Here is a 7,551-nt window from a genome sequence, read left to right on the forward strand (position 1 = left end):
ACACCTCTGCCTCAGCCTGCCAATACTCTGGTTCTGCCTGACACAGCCTCTTGCCTCCAGTTCTGGCACCTCCTTTTCCCCCCTTCCCAGGAACCTTTGCTAAGGGGCCCCTCCCCTTCTATGTTTTAAAAGGGACACATTTTTCTTGTGCGACACCACACCCTCCCCAGTCACCTTGGCAACCGCTTGTTTTGCACAGACCTAAGGACCTGTCTTTGATGTGTTCAAGACTGACCACTCAACTAGCCGGGCCAGGTTAGTTTGCATAGGCTAAACCCAGGAATTTCTGTGTTTTTTGCACAGTTCAGGAGAACTGCTGCAGCCTGTATTTTCCTTTCAATACCCCAAGTATCAGCTGAATTCTACCATTTTACTAATTTCTAACATTCGCCGGCTCTAGATCTGTAACAGTATATTGATTTTGTTAACTGCAAGGATATATACAAATGTAGGAGTGTCAAGACACAGAAGTCCCCACCTGCAGTCTGAAGTGGTATAGGCAAGAAGAATCTCACGCTCTTCTTGTGTGGATAGCATCATTACTTATATATAGCACACATTGTCCTGAGGGATATCTCAGCCTGTAGACCATAAGACTCTTTATCTCAGGGTTGTGGATTTGAACTCCATGCTGGGTGAAAGATTGCTGAATTGCAGAGGGTTTGGCTAGATGATCCTCACAGTCCCTCCCTCCCAGCTCTACAATTCTATAGCTGTGATTAACAAGGTTGCACTTTTAAACTTATCCGCCACCTCCCAACAGGACTTGTTCCTGCAATAATTGAAATTGCAGGAATTATTTTTAATTTCACATCTATGCATATAAATGCACGTATGCAAACCTGTGTCCTCTTTTATCCTTTTGGGGGGCAATGCGTCTAAGTGGCCACTCTAAACCGAAACTCTGAACCGAAAGTATTCTGCCAGCTTCTCCCTCTGAGAATTAAATTCCTTCCCTTGCAGACCTGGAGCTCCAGATCAAACTCTTGAAACCTTACCTAGGTCAGTTACAGCAGCAGGAGCTCTCCTGGAGTAGAATCAAGGGGGCAGGTAAGGAGTTGGGTAACACAATACAGGCAGAGCTGAAATTGCTGCAGTTAATTTCTCATAGGAGAAGCATTAGGAATACAAGCCTTTCTGAAAAACATCTCCTCTTAGATGCAAGCCTCCTTGTTTCCGTTTCATCTGAGACATTTCTGCGGAAGGGGGTGGCTGTGACCCCACGTGGGTGAGGCAGAGGCCACCTGTCTTTGTGATCAGTCCACGTGTCCCAGGCCTGGCCTCTGGGATCATAACAATAGCTTTACCTCCTAGTGATCCTTGACTCAAACCCTGTCCATCTTAAATGTGTTTTCTCTTGAGGCAGCTGTGCAGATGAGAGGTGTAAATGGAAATGTAGAGATGCAATGAGACGGAGGGTACGTTCTATCACATGTGGTGGACCTGTAAAAGGGTAAAAGAGTATTGGGAAATAATTCATAATGAATTGAAAAAAACATTTAAAAGTACTTAAAAAAAACCACCAGAGTCCTTTTTGTTGGGGGTAATTCAGATGAAAATTCCCAGGTATCCATAAAGGTTATTTATGTTTGACACTAATGTGGCTCGTGTTTCTTTAGCCCCAAAATGGAAAATGGGCAAAGTCCCAACTAAAGAAGAATGACAACTTAAAGTGATGGAATACGTGCAGCTTGCAGACCTAACATATAGAATATGAGAACAAGAAGAACATAGGTTTAAAGAAGATTGGAGGATTTTTATTGAATATATGGGGGGAAATTGTGTACATTTGAAAACGTGGGCAGCATTAAGATAAATTCAACAGTGTAAATACCGTAAGTTTTGATGGATGTAATATGTAATGGAACACTGAATGGTTTAGTTTACGTAAAATATGCAGGGATTTATGTTATGCAAAATGAACCATGGAAAGAGAAGATGGGAAGTCGTTGATATTTTAAGGTTGTTTAAGTGAATATCCTAAAATGTAAAAAAGAAAATTTAATAACAATTATAGGGAAAAGAAAATGCAAATGTAGACATAACTATTACAATATAAAGTGGCATCGCAGATCATTAGTTGCAAAGAGGTGACCTACTAAGTTTGCTTTAGCGCCTCCTATGTGCTCTTCCTTCTTAGGGTTCTTTAAACCAGCCTCAGACCGGACAGCCCTTCCAATGGGGAGCTCCTTCAAACAGTCCTCTGTAAGGCAGGACTCATGGCTGCCTGGTGCTGCAGGCAGGTATGGGGCACGTGCCACAACTTGAACCCACAATGCAAGCCTGCTGCCCTTGGGTGCAGTTGAGAACGCTGGTCTATTGCCAACATTGAACTAAGATTCAACTGCTGGTTCTGGACAGTTTCTGGACTTGGAAGGGGAGCAGGTGCCCGAAGGCCTCTTCAGTCGGTTCTCATTCCACCACCAGTTCTCTCAGCCATCTTGGATTTTCCTCTTGGTTCATTGGTCAGTTTGATGGGCCCCATCCTACTTCATTCTTCTTTGGTCTCGCAGCCTGCCATGCAAGGAGAAAGGGAGAAGGTTACTCTTGGCTCCCCATGGCAGGGTGACACAGGAGAATGGCTCTTTTGGGACAGCAGGCAGCTGCGGCTTGAAACATGCTGACCCCTGGAGGATTTTGGAGACCCTACACTCCCTTCTCTTTGCAGGACGGCAGCTCCAGCAAATAACTGGGCGATGGATTGCGGGTAGAGGTGACTCGCTTCCCTTCCTTGTGAACTTTGGATTCAGGATACACAAAGGAGTGGAAATACACATCTGATCCCCGAATGCAACAGCTGCTAGGCTTTATTCCGCTGAACCCTACAAAGAACTTGGCTGCTTTGTTCAATGGAGCAATTGCCGAATTGCATTGTTTGTTGTGAATTGCATTGGCCCTTTTTATCCAAAAGCAGTCAGGACGAACAACAAGGGCATTTCCTTTGTCTTGCCACCTGTCATAACAACCTTTAAGTTCTCCCCCGCTCCAAACACCTGCCTGTAGCACTGATTCTAACAATGCTGACTCTACAGCACCTGTCAAGGTTTATTGTACCGCATTTTATGTACAGCAAAGAATGAGAAATCCGGGAATAAGTAAAGTGCTACTTTGATATTTGGAAAGCTTTTATGGGTTGGCGGAAGTGTGCGAGCCTCTGATTCGGACAGAATTCTGAGCTGGATGTTTGCATGAACTTCTTCCATCTTTGCAGAGGGGTACCAGAGGGGGGAGGTTCAGTTCAGGACCAGCTCCAGATTTAAGGCTCAGTGCTTCATAGAAAGCCCCTTCTATATTTGCATGTCACCAGTCATCGCCTTTTTAAATCCCCACAATTCCGCAGAATGCCTGGGTTATTGTTATTGTTGTTGTTTGTTTGTTTATATAAGATCAAGATAGTTTGCAAAGTTCAAAAACCCATTCCATAGACATTAAAATACGAGCATCCATAATTAAAATACACAATAGAGTAATCCCATTAAAAGCCATAGTTTAATCCATAATTAAAATGTGTGTACACGCACACACACATTACAGTAATTAAAAAAGAGGAGATTCTGGTCAAAAGATCAAGGGAATGCCTGTGTAGAACATCCTCAGAAGCCAGCAGAATGTCCATGGAATGTCTCCTGCCCACCCATGAGGCCAGGTGAGGTGATGGCCTCAGGCGGCAGGGTCCCCGGGGCAGCAGGTCCTTGTTTCATCTTTCTCTCCCCACTCCCACCCCGTCACTGCTTGGTCCTGATGCCAATCTCCACTCATTCCTTCTTCCCTGGTGGAAAGCACAGCTCCCCATATTGGAGTTTGCCTCAGGAGCTGAAATGTCTTGGGCCAGCCCTGGCCTCTTGCCCCATCACTCTGTAGAAATATGGGCAGTTTCAAACAGCTCTCTTGTGCTACTTTTGCCAGGTACGTCCAGAGTAATCCTGTGCTCGCCTTATTTCTTGGACCTGGTCACATTTATACGGGCAGATTTGGCCACTGTCTCCAGCACATGGCCAGCCAGGAAGGGAAGAGGGGGAAACACTGCCACAAAACCCCAAAGCAGCAGGTGAACCAGAGACACACACCCCTTAAAACACTGCCGCAGTCCACTGCTATGTGCTGGCACCCACATGGCACACCAAGAGAGAGAGAGAAAGAAAGAAAGAAACAGTCAATAGACTTCTGAATGCAGAGACAGCACAGACCTTGCATCACCATACACATAACATGCAAGACAGCCAGTGGTACATGTAGCATGGGTTGCTGGTGATTGGGGCGGGCAAGCCACCAACACTGCCGAAATGACTCCCATGCCGGAGCCAAGCAAATCAAGACCTTTGATTCTAACAGAAGACCTGTGAATACTTAGGGATGTGTGCCTAGAAGCAGCATAGGGGGAAAGACTCCCCGTTAGTGAAGCATGACCTTATGTATATATGTATGGTTTATTATTATTGTATCCCACCTTTGTTTGGGAACACTCAGAAGGATTTATGTGGAGCTCCAGTGGTCTCCCATCCGGTCGTACTGTTGACAATGTTACAGCATCAGGTGTTCCCTGCACAAGCGCTGGGCCCATATATTATGTGTATGGTAATGAGGCCAGTTGAAGAGAGAGCCTTGATTCTGCTGTCTACACAAATGTGGCAGTGTAATTTAAGAAGGAATGCCTTGCGCCATAACAGAGGCTGCTTGTGGTGAGAGCCCTCATCCGTCTCTGCAATGCATCTACATGAGGCTTAATTAAAGCACAGATGCTCTCAGCAGGTGAATGCAAAACTAACCCACTTAATCTCCGGGGGCCAGATCGCCAATTGGAGCAGAACAGGTACTGACGCTAAGAAGAGTAAGCTTTTTCACATTGTACTAATGGCAGAGCCAGACCTTGGGTTCATGCCCAGCTTGTTACGCAAAGAGTAATGAAACATCTTGTGCCACCTTAAAGACTATCAGATTTTATTATGGCATTGATTTTTTGTGGACTGGTGTCTACACCAGATGCATAAAACAGGGTTGTCTCCTGTATGGACAACAGGCAGAAATCCAACAGGCGTAGTAGCTATTTTGGGAGAGCAATGGGGAATGCCCCATTGATTGAATCCCAGTCTGTTACGCAACTGTGAAAGGCACCAGCCAGAAAAGATGGCATTGGTCCCTAGAGTCCTCCAAATGGCCTTTATCACAGAGAAGCCAAGGTAGAGAACCTCAGGCCCTGGGGCAGGGAAACAGAATGTACCCTTCCAGGCTTCTGTGGCTGGTCCTCAGGACTCTATCTAGGCTATACCAGCTGCCCAGGTACATCATTTATTTTATTTGTTAGATTTATAAACTGCCCTTCATCAAAAGTTCTCAGGGCGGTTGACAGAATAAAAGACAGGATTAAAAACAAGTAAATAAGTAAAACAAAACGGCCAAACAATAACCACCCTTACCACAGACACATTTAAAAGGCTGTAGAATATTTATCTGCCAGAGGCCTGGTTGAAGAGGAGCATTTTTGCCTGGCTCCTAAAAGTATATAATGAAGGCACCAGGCGAACCTCCCTGGGGAGAGCATTCCAGAAACGGGGGGCCACTGCAGAAAAGGCCTGTTCTCATGTTGCCACCCTCCGGACCTCACATGGAGGAGGCACACGAAAAAGGGGTCTTAGATAATGAACACACAGTCCTGGATGGTTTACCGTATTTTTTGCACCATAACACTCACTTTTTTCCTCCTAAAAAGTAAGGGGAAATGTCTGTGCGTGTTATGCAGGGAATGCCTACGGGTGGCATGCCTATGGATTTTCCTCCTCTAAAAACTATGTGTGTGTTATGGTCAGGTGCGTGTTATAGAGCGAAAAATACGGTATATGGGGAGAGGCAGTCCTTCAGGCCTGCTTTCATGCTTGCTATGTCCAGGGCAGGCCGAGATGTCTTTTTGCTGTCTGAGGCACCTTGCTGAACATGGAGACTTTTGAACGCATTACTCTGTGTATGAAGAGTTGCCAGAGAGAAGCCCCTCAGCAGGTTATTGTGGTTCGGGAAGAGCTCTCTTGGCTAAAGACTCCCACTCAGACAGACTGAAGGGAAGGCTTTCAACAGAAGCGCTCTCTCGCTCTCTCTCTCTCACACACACACTGGTGTTAATCAATAGCCATTCCCTGTTGCTTGTCTCTGGCACCTAGAACTGCCTGCCAGTTCTGAAAACGGAGCTCGAGAATTTGGCTCTTGTGGCTAGTAGCTGCCCGTAAGCTCATCATCTGTCTGTTTAATCCTTTTAAAAAGCCATTTATGGGTTCTATAAACCAATTATGCGTTTCTTGTGTTCTTAAAAATTCTACTGCCTATGAATTTTAACAGCTGTCCGCAGGTTTTCTGAGGTGAGTGCTGTGTGTCTGCTCCTCATTCTCTCCACACATGACTCACAGATTTATAAAACCTCAGGCTGCAATCCTGCACTCACTTACCTGGGAGTAAGCCCCACTGATTTAAACGGGACTTACCTCCGAGTAGACCTGCACAGGCTCGCACTGTCCTATTCACCCTTCAGCTTTCAGTTGGTTTGCTTTGAGGGGCCGATCTACACATTGCCTCAGTTGTGTGGCTGAGGTTGCCTGCCATATTGCTTCACTGTGGCTTGCGCCATCTCTCGCAATGCTCTGGTAACATGTAAACCTTTTTGCCTCATGTGCTACAACAGTAGTGTGGGCCATGCCACATTACTTGCCACAGGCTTAATCCCACAAATCTATCATCTATCTATCTATCTATCTATCTATCTATCTATCTATCTATCTATCTATATCTATCATCTATATCTATCTATCTATCTATCTATCTATCTATCTATCTATCTGGTACTTTTTAGTGCTGTTGTACTGATGTCTGCCCTGCTGCTGCTTTTTAAATTCTTTTTAAATTTAAAGTCTTATTCAGTGGCAGGTTTTATGTTGTATTAGATTTTCTTTTGATATTGTAATTTACGGTTTCATTTTATTTTTTTATTTTTTTGAACTTCTAAACCACCCACAGAAACCTCTGCTCTTGTGTGGGTATATAAATATTGAATAATAAATAAAATGTGGCTGAAACACATACCTGCCCACATGTTCCCAGAGCAGCGTGGGGGGGGGGGCACCAACCCAAAGGAAGTAGAGCAAGCTGCACCAGCCACCCTAAAAGTTAAATATGCCATTACTGTTTTAAGAATGTGCAAAAGTGATTAATGGCTCTCTGGAGTATGGAGGAAGGAGTTGCTCTTTCTCCTTCTCAAAAAGTTGCAGACAAATAAAAATGTCTCCGACCTGGATAGTCAAGCCTCTTGCGGCCACTTTTCCATTTTGGTTACTTTTGCTATCAATCTAGAAACGGTGCTCAATTCTGCGCGGCTGCTTCTCTTTTGTGCCTCCCCTGATTTAGAGCTTTTTCTTAACCCAGTCTTTCAAGACTATAGGCTTCCCAAGGAGGCTTGCATTTAGTAACAGATGCATGTTATCGTTTACAAACAAACTTCAAAAATCAACTAGTTTCCAGGTCAATAAAATTCAATATATAGTGGTACCTCTGGTTACATACGCTTCACGTTAC

At 44.8% G+C, this 7,551-nt stretch overlaps 1 long non-coding RNA gene across 1 annotated transcript; it reads left to right on the forward strand.

Moving 5' to 3' along the window:
* The first annotated feature begins 211 nt into the window (after positions 1–211).
* LOC307200373 lies at positions 212–4,137 on the forward strand. Its single transcript, XR_013832390.1, has 3 exons — positions 212–255; positions 964–1,050; positions 2,141–4,137. It is a non-coding gene; the product is annotated as an uncharacterized lncRNA (long non-coding RNA).
* Positions 4,138–7,551: the final 3,414 nt, after the last annotated feature.

This window comes from Podarcis cretensis (assembly GCF_951804945.1).
Source record: "Podarcis cretensis genome assembly, chromosome: 13".
NCBI lineage: Eukaryota > Metazoa > Chordata > Lepidosauria > Squamata > Lacertidae > Podarcis > Podarcis cretensis.